Source organism: Macadamia integrifolia, chromosome 4 (genome assembly GCF_013358625.1).
Source record: "Macadamia integrifolia cultivar HAES 741 chromosome 4, SCU_Mint_v3, whole genome shotgun sequence".
In the NCBI taxonomy this organism is placed as follows: domain Eukaryota; kingdom Viridiplantae; phylum Streptophyta; class Magnoliopsida; order Proteales; family Proteaceae; genus Macadamia; species Macadamia integrifolia.
The window spans coordinates 27,021,935-27,032,341 of record NC_056560.1 but is presented as its reverse complement, the minus strand read 5'-3'; positions in this window follow the sequence as shown (position 1 = coordinate 27,032,341).

The window sequence follows — 10,407 nt, the reverse complement described above, 5'->3', positions numbered from 1 at the left end:
CCCTTTATTTTTAGTGTCTTTAATCTATAATGATAATGATGTATCTACAAGTGTTTTGTCATTTAACGTTTATGGCCTATACAAGGTAAAACTCATGCACCTTCCTTTTTAAGATCTTTTTTCTTTTGGATTTGACCATTATTGCATTATTCTTCCACTAAAAGGAGGGTATGTGTTTGGATATTGATTATTTAAAGAGTATCCCATGGGCTTCTGCCATTTACAAAAACTAAGGTGATGATACACGACGTTGTTGTTGTTGTCTGGATCATAGTCCAATGGAAAAAAAGGTCAAAAGAATGGAAGATGGTTGGTTTTGAAGTGTTAATGACTTTTTAGTGCTTGTTTCTCATAGTGTTGATGTGGTCCCTTGAATTTCACTCTCATTCGATCATGATTTGACACGTCGATATTAGATCAATCATATTGATAATATCGTATTAGTATTGATTGAGATTGATCTTGATATCTGATCAACCTAAAATTAGATATTAAAATTAGGATAGATTTAAAACCCTAATTATTTTTTTTATATTTTATTTTTAATATCTTATGGATACCAACGAATACCGATATTGATTCAATACCCAAGAACTACATCCTTATTCTCACTACATAAATTTAAAGTTAAAAATTGATGTGAAGTGTGGTTCATCTTTTTCTTTCGAGAAATTGTGATTGGAGGGTCACGATAAGAAAGGTCTTTTTTTTTTTTTTTGGTAGAAAGGATAAGAAAGGTCATGAAGTGGGATTCGATCACCTAGCCATTATAATCTAAGGCTATTATTGTTAGGGCAAGTGGATTCTTGAAGTGGGGTCCATCTTCCTTTACATAGTTTTCAAAAAGTGGTTGCATTAAAAAAAAAAAAAAGAAGAAAAGGATGAAGAAAAAGAAGAAGAGACTCGGATTTTGATCCAAATCGGAATCGGTCTATCTAAATCCTAGAATCAGTTTATTCTTGGCTTCCAAAGTTTTCTAGTACAAATATTGAACAAATCAGATCAATCAGAATTAGGATCAACCTCAGCCTCGACTGAATCCCGATTATTGAAACCGTGGTTTCATTGCAATTCTAATTTGTTTGGGATTAAGTAGGGTTCAAGGTCAATTCTTCGTGTTTCTGATAATCCAACATTCCAACTTTTGCTGTAAACATTTAACCACAAAAAGGGAGCTAGTGAAATATAATAATAATAATAAAATCCTGAAAGGTTTTCAATCCATTCTATGCATACCTCCTTTTGCCATGTGAAAAGGTAATATATGTGGCAATAATTTCAATCTTTAGAAATCTAGCAAATATAATAGATTGGGCATATATAGTATTTCATATATGTCCTGCAGCTTTATATCTTTTTCTTTTTCATTCATATCTACATATTGTTATGTACCCTTTCTAGATTTTTAGAGCTTTGTTTCATCAAGTTGACCAATTATCATTTGAGATGGAACTTAACACATGAGAAAAGGACCTTGGGATCTACATTCAATTCCTACAAATTTTTATCGTGTCTAACCTATCAAGTGACAGGAAATATGTGTGATAGATAGAATAGAGATTCACTCTCTTTCTCTCTCTAACACACACACACACAAAACCCTTCTAATTCAATAATTTCATATTGAGAGAGGCACTGTTTGTTTCAAGGTGAAATATCATAAAGTAAACTAAATTAGAAAAAATTTTTATGTTTATATATATATATATTTATTTTTTTATTTTTGGAAGGGGTAAGGGGTGGGGGGGGGGGGGGAGTCAGTGACTTCATGTATGTGCTACTACAATCTCTCCCATATGAGGAGCTTAGACATAGATCCAGGCCAATGTATAGTCTGGTCGATAGAGCTCATTTTTGCCATCAGGGTGGGCTCCCTCATGCTCATTATCTGGTACAGGTCTCACTAACATCTCTAGCATATAGCCATATATAGGAGCATGAAGGAGCTCACCTTTACCTTAGGCCAGCCCACACACTAATCTCTATCCAGACTTTATGTTGCAGCTAGATCTATTGACTTGTATGCAGGGATATATATGAACCTTGGTGCTAGAGATGGGATTGGACCGATCCATGGTGGTAGATCCCAATTAGCCAGCACAATGGATCAGTGTTGGCTTATTGGGAGTAAAAAGAGTTATGTAGTGTCACATCGGTTTGTTCAAGCCTTAGTATCTTCATGTACTTTCTCCACTTAATGCCTTAAATTTGGGATTCAACAACCTTCAAATATGATATCAGAGGCCACGGTTCCTTGATACGTTTTCTTGAGCATTTTCTTTATGTATGATGATCTCTTATTCTACCTCCACGAGGAATACCTCATTCCCCCTATACACGTGGGGGTGCATTGGGACTTGGGAGTTATGGTTCTACATTTTTGTTCAGATCCTTGATATATGCCTTCATTTCTTGAGAAATTCTCCACAAGATTTTAGGTTGGACCCTCCAACATCCTTATCGACCTATATGTCCAATCCAACCCCAATGCTTAAAACTTAATTACCCCCATGGGTCAGCAGTACTATTGTACAAGTGGAAGACCGATATCGATACCAATTGGCGGTGTCAATAATGCATGGTATTTCTTTGAAGGAGAAAAGAATCCTATCTAGTTGTCTGTGATCTTAGGCCTAGACACGGGTGGTGAAATGAACACCCTCCTCTCCCCTTCCCTCCATATTGATTGTCTAGGTGTGTGATCTCTAGCCCTTGCGCTGACACAAGGGCACGCAATCAGATAGCATTTTCTCTCTTTATTTTTAGACAAACATATTCGTATAGCCAAAAAAAAAATCATATAAAGATAGGGTTTTAGAAATGGTGTGATTTCCATTCCAATTTAAAGATTCCAACTCATTGCATGATAGATTTTTAGTCATATAATAATATCCAAAAAAAAAAAAAAAACATATAATGATATGACCTTTTGAACTGGTTGAGCCAAGAATGGAAATATTCATATTCTGGGAATGTAGATTTGTGGAAAGGTAATCAAGGAATAAAGGGCAGTCTCTACAACATTGATGGACAGGAGAATCAGATTGAGATCCAACATTGATGATTAGATGATCAGATCAATGGTTTATAAGTAAGAGTAGGATCAGCATGGGTAGTGACCCATTTGAAAAAGGCTACCACTTTCATTTTGTGAAGTTTTCTTTGGTATGAATACAACTTTGAAGTACATACTCAGAAAGGATATATTGGAAATGCAAAGAATGTCTACGATCTTAAGTAGAGTATCAAGTGAAATGACTTAGCTCTCTTGCATCTCTGATGCAAATGCATCATGATTAATAGATGTCATAGGATTACTCCCAATTGCATCGTAAAGAATGTCTACGATCTTAAGTAGAGTGTTAAGTGGAATGACTCAACCCCTCCTACGTCTCTAACCACATGTGTACCTATTGCATATTGCAGTGTTTCAAACAAGTTCATGATGAAAGCTTTCCTATTATGTATACGAATGGCTATAATTATACATTCACCAAACGGATAAATTTTCTCTTAATATTAAATTATATTTTGGAATTATTTCCTATGAGACCCTATGAGATTTGGGTTTTAATTGATAAAAGAGAACATGGACATTCCTTGGAGCTTTTGGTGTAAGAATTATCTCTAGCGAACAGAGATAGGAGAGGTTAAGTAAGAGAAATGAGAGTTGAGGAAGAGGGTGTGTGAGTTTGTGGGCCCTCTTGGAGGATTCTGGCTTTCTCTTACTGAAGCGCTCCATCACTAGAGAGGGTACTATTTATAGGATATTGATGAAGAAAGAAACCACAGCTTATTGGTGATATTGTGGGCCATTACGGCCCATACTATGGGATCTAGTCCCTCCATCTTACTTACATGATTAGTAGCAACTTGATGCGCAGCCCTTATGATCTACCCACCCAAAATAAATAATACAAATTTAGGTGAGGACCATCCTAGCCCTATTGCTTATTTATAAAGTGAAAAATATAAATAAATATATGAACAAATAAAAATATGAGAATATTTATAATAAGTGAGGGGGATAGGGATGCTAGCAGGTTAGCTCGGAATTTTATGTGCTAGCGAGATTTTAACCGTAGGATTTGATCATCTTAAATAAAACTGTTAGATTGAGAAAAGAGGTCCAAAACCTTCAATCTACTGCTGCTACACGTTACCTCTCTCCTAAATCTATCTCCACCCTCAGTCTAATGATTCAAGCGACGCACGAAAGCAACGTTCATAGGGTTTTGGAGATCTCCACTCTCTTACTCCCCTCTGCAATTGTTCTATAAGGTCTAAGGATTCATGCCACGCCAGAAGCAACGTTCATAAGGTTTCGAATGTCTTTAGCGTTCATACGTTTCGGATGTCTTTGGGATCATCTGATGCTTTAAGTCCATTAAATCGACTGAGAAGTTTCCCTTTACTTGGAAATAGTTTCCAATTTATGTTTTCCTAATTAAATTGGTAAGCATTCTTTGGTAACTTTGCAGATACCTTGTGAGGAAAGATGAATTTCCTTTTGCGACCTGCTCGATCAATTGGTTTTAAGTCTATTAATTTCCCCTCGGATTCTTGTAGGATTGCGAAGGTTGTAGCAGTAGCAAAGAGCAGGATGAGGTGGGTAGTGAGCCATAGGGGGCGAGGTTGAGGGAGACGCAAGAAGACGTAGGTGGAAGGAAAGAGAAGGGAGGGGGAGAGGGAGCCGGAGGCAGATAGGGTAAGGGAGGTAGCGCCAGAGACAAAGACGGAGAGGAAGAAGAAGGGGAAGGAAAAAAGTTGCAAGAGAGCGGAATAGATAGGTACATACACACTATATTTAATCAATGGCATAGATCTAATCTATCTAATCTAAGGGCCAATAGATGCTAGCATACCTTATTCTTACGTAATGATCTAGCATACCCAACCTTTTCCCTTATAATAAAAACATTCCCATTGAAATTATATCGTTATACCTCTTGCAACATGCATCATGTGGATTTTTAATATTGATTCTCATTAGTATCGATTAATTGGTTTGGATTTATTTTTTTAGGAATATTTATTGAGTCTATTGGGTAAAAACTGAATTACAAGTTTTATGAGATCTTCGGGAAGTAAGACTCTCAAAGATCCTAAAGAGAGAAAACAATATCCATTTAGAAATGGCATGAGCAATAATATTCATAGATCTATTTGCATGAACAAAATAGTAGAAATCAAAGCAAATCTGCAAAACCTGGATATCCGGCAAAATGGTAGAAAATTTTACTGTAGGAGAGTTGATTATAAGTATCAAAGTATAAAAGGTATTTGAAGAGAAAAAATAAAAAGACTATGAAAAAAATTTCCTACAACATAGAGTATTGGAACTAATTTCTATTTTACACTGATTTTTAAATAATTTTTCTCTTATGTTCTAAATATATTGGCCTGATATGAATAATACTTTTTTCAAAACAAACATCGGCGGAGTGCACGACACAAATATATATTCCTCCTAGTATATTAAGCTCACGTAATGCATAAGATGCATGGATATAATGCTAAATGCATAGTCTACACGCCATTAATGGCTATTCAAGTTCATGAATTTGATCATATAGCTTCACCAAAAAAAAAAAAAAAAAAATTCTAATAGCATCAACAAAGAACTGTCCCAGAGTATATATATGTATATTGCGATCGACATAGGATGAAATGTTGCAGTTATTGGTAGCTAGGCATGCCTGCAAATTGCCTACCTATAATTAAAACGATCTTAAATATCAATCAATGGATAAAAAGTCTTCTAAATGATGGGCCATGTTGATGGTGACTCTTAATAGATTTCAAACTAACTGATCAACCTCACATAAGGACTCCACGTATTGACCAGAGATCAGCTCCAACATTAATTAAGTCCCTTTCGTAGCCGGCGGCTTTCAGCATCATTTATATACCATGTGGGAAAAGAATGCTACCCGATTATGCTTTCTACGTCTAAACATGTTATCGTGAAAAGATGTATCTACATTTTTAATTAGATGCATGTAGTAAATGCATTCTCATTGATTCAGGCGTTAGCATAATGGTCATGCGATTAAGTAGTGTTTTTTCTCCTGTATCAAGTCCTTTTATGATATGAACTAACTCGTATATTATTATGTGCTCCGATCACATATCAGCCTATGGGAGTTGATTTCACATCGATTTTTCATGAGAATTGATGTGAATTGATATGATCTTGGGTCTCCTCACCTTATAAGTTGGTGGTTTATAGGGTTAAGTTCTATGAACAATATAAAATTAACACATCATCCAAAAATGAGACTCTGACACTTCAAAACAATATTAGTTATAGCTAGCGAGGAGTGGTGTCTGTAAAACTTGATATTGTTCTTCGGATTGGTCCTGAGACTCAGGATCAGGTTTTCTAAACCGTTTTACTATTATACCTTATGGATCGATTTCAAATCAGTCAGGATTGGGGATTGGTCTAGGCTAATACTGATTCATTCCGAATAATCCTAATCAATCCAATCCAATTTTTTAAAATGTGCACTGAATAGATTTTTATTTTTTATTTTTTATTTTTTATTTTTTATTTGGTAGTTTCATTGAATAGATTATGTGATCAAGAAGGATGAAACTTTCAACCTCTACTCCCCCATCAATTTATGTGATGCTTTTGTAATTTACAAATAATCAAGGATGGAGTTTCTCTTCACCCATGATGAACAAATTAATTCTCTATAATTTTAATGGTGATGGAATGTTACTACTCATAGATAAGATGAGCTTCGCACGAGATGGAGAATGATGGCCCTTAATTGATTCTCTTCATCACCATAACCTTCTCCAATAATTGAACAATTAAATATTTCTAAAAGGTTTGAATCAAGATTTGAACTCTTGCACCTGTTTTAATTCATTTGTCTATTGGATTTTGGTCATTTAAAACTAGCCATAGTCACCCTAGCTAGTGAACAAGGAGACTAAAACTATTTTATATACAATTTAATTAGAAGACGTATGAGTAATGGCTTAAGTTGTTTAATCTACGAAAGATTAAGCTTCATGTATTAGTTATGTAATGATGATTAGATTAATTTGGATAAAGAGGAATAAAATGTAGTTGATGCCTCGGTTGCAGTCAAGTAGCTACAATACCTGTGATAATAAAAGAAATGAAATCTAAAAAGAGTATTTTGGGAAAGGCAATAACCTAGAAGGGAATTTGTAAACCCTAAGGGGAAGTAAAATATTCTATTTTTTTTGCTGCCAATAGGGGTTGCAACTCGGGTAGCAGCAATTTTTTTTTCCGATAAAGAGGTCTACCGTATTAGTCAGGTGTTTTGATTTTGGAATTTTCTTATTGTCACATTTTAAGGTGTCAAATAATTTGGAGAACCTTTTTTTTTTTTTTTTTTTTTTTTACATTTTAAAATAATATATAATTTTTTTTTCTCAACAAGGAAAATTTTGTCATTTCACATGTAGACTCAAAATATGTGCAAGATAATACTAATTTTGATAATAATATAATGATAAGAAACTTTTAATTATTTTTCCCCTAACTTTTAGAAATTAAATTTAAAGAAAAAATCAAAAGACAATCAAAAGAAGGTGCCATTGAGATGGTCCTTTCAACTTTTAACTATCACATAAATTAAGGAACTTTTCGCTATCAAGAAATAAAAGTAGTATTTTCATCACAAGGTTATATTATATAAGAATTTGTTCAACGTCATTGAAATTATTGAGATCATTTTTATAAGAAAACCCTTGAATCATTGTAAAGCTATTTCTAAGAAGTTAGTAAAGAACATTTATTTCACAAAGTTTGTGTATGGAAATTTGACAAATAACCTAAATCTTGATATGTTCTTGTTTTTCCATGTAAATCTCCATTACATCATGGTCATCGTTTAAGTTCACGGTATTGGGCATGATGTTGGTCTTTACTCATATTGATACGATACCGTCATAGATAGGTTCATATCGATCTAGAATTTTTGCCGCTATTTTTCTATAAAAATTGATTGTTTTGACATTTAACCCTTGGTTTGTCCTATTACACCAATATGTATTCGGTTAGGCATCAAGATCAGAGGATGTCCTTACTGATTTGGCCGATCCAAAATCAATACCTCAAACCATAATCATTTCCCACCTTTTTTTTTCATAAGTTTTACTTCACCTATGGAGAAGAGAGAAAAATGGTTTGAACTGGCTTGAACTGAAATTGGATAGCTATCAATTTTCCCTCTAGTTTGGTTTTTAAAATTATAATCCAAAATGTAATAACGGACCAACCTACTTTTGATAGGTTTGACAAACAAGTATTAATTTTCACCAAGGAAAGAAAAAAAATTAACGAGAATTAACTTTTAGGGCAATAATAAAATTCATAAATGTTGTCAAAAGTCATTAATTTGCCATATGAGATAATGAGAAGTAACATATATATATATATATATATATGTATGTATGTATATATGTATGTATGTATATTGTGTGTGCAAAATCCAAATTAGGGCTAGATGAGGGACAAGATAACTTGGGACCCACGAGGGGCCAACAATGGGGCCAACAATGGGGCCATTGGACCACGCTTGTTACTAAGTACTAACCTACTAACTATTATTTCAAGAAAAGAGAGAGTGGGAGGGTCAAACCTTCAACCTTTGTTGGACCTACACTAGAGCCAAACTACCTAACTAACTACCATTGAGCTAGAAACCGATGCCTACACTGCTATCATCTATAGAGTTCTAGCCTAAATGAGTTTTGTAATAATGGTCAAAACATAGTTCAAAGTTTTATCAAATTATTAAAAAAAAAAAAAATCCGTATTGACACCCTCAAGGTGTTAAATAAGTTGATAATCTTAACTTTTTTTTTTTCTCTCATAGTTTAATACACAAATTTTCCCAATGAGAATAATAGTATCATTTCACAGCTTTACTCAAGAAATGTGCATGAAAATGACACATTTATATTATTTTTTTAGGGGATGCAAAATGACACTTTGATGATAATATAATGATGTCACTTTTAGCTTATTTTTGAAAAACCTTTTATACCCCATCTTAAAGAATTTTTGGGAATATACAAGAGTCAATTAAAAGGTATCAACTTTTACACACTAATAGACATGGCATTACATTCTCATGATAGAAACAGTATCAACTACTAATACGTAATATTAAAAACTAATGGTATCTTCGTGATTCTCCCTGCAACTTTGGACGATGGACTTTTAACTTATATAGTATGTCAGTTTGGCAAGAAACTTGACCAATAAGATAGGTGGATTTATTCTATAACATGACCCAATGTTAACAAGTGATATGAGGTCAAAGTTAGAGAATTTTGGAAAGTTCCCAAACCTTTATGAAATGTAGTTAAAACTCTGTTCTTTTAAGTCCTTGACTTTTGAAGGATATTGGAACACAAAATTGTGATAATCTAAGAATTCATTCCACGATAATTGTATCTTAATGCATCAAAAGGTTCTACTAATGAAGTATGAACCATTTTAACATTGAAGTAACTTATTCCAGAAACACAAACAAAAAGGGTTTTCTTTCTCGTCGCTATGACTAGTGAAGAATAATGCTCCACCATTTACCACATAGAAGTAAATGGGTTAGTCTATGTGATAGAGGACTAGGTAAACATCGCATTGGTACAATTTCAACTTAAAATGAATAAAGAAAGTAGATAAAATTATAAAATGTCATTTTTTTTTACTAAAACTTTGAAACACAGTTTGAATTACTTTATTTACGTCGGACTAAAATTTGTTGGTTGAAGTGTATGTGGTGGGGACCTCCTCTATGATGTGAACTAACCAATGTACTACCAAGTGGCATATAATGTGCTATGCATACTTCAATAGGCATAGTAACTTCTAGAATGACCCAACAAAAAAAGTTATCTTTGCAAATTATGTTACCTTATTAGTCTTATAACCTAATCAACTACTTAAAAAGGGACTATTTTTTGACAAAATAAAAAGAGGGACTATTTAAATGACATGACAACACCACTATATGCGTATTAGTCTTCTTTTAATTGCACATTGTCTAATTTGTAAAAGTATTTCAAGTTAAGTACAAAAAAAAGTTTTAAAAAATAATTTGAAAGTGACTCATTAATACATCATTATCAAAAACTATCATTGTCTTTCATTTTTTTCAAGTAAAGAAGTAATATGACATGATTTACCCTCATTCCTCATTGAAAGAACAAAAAATGTATTATATTAGAAAGATACAAAAAATTTTTTTTTTTTAAATTTAAAATTATTTAAAAAATTAAAAGGTCTCAATATGAAAATTTCATTAAAATTTTATTTTTCATGTTTCTATTTTACACAAAAGGATCCTATGCGATATGGTTGTATTCAATTGATTTTATATATGGATTATGCCCTTGATTAATAATAAT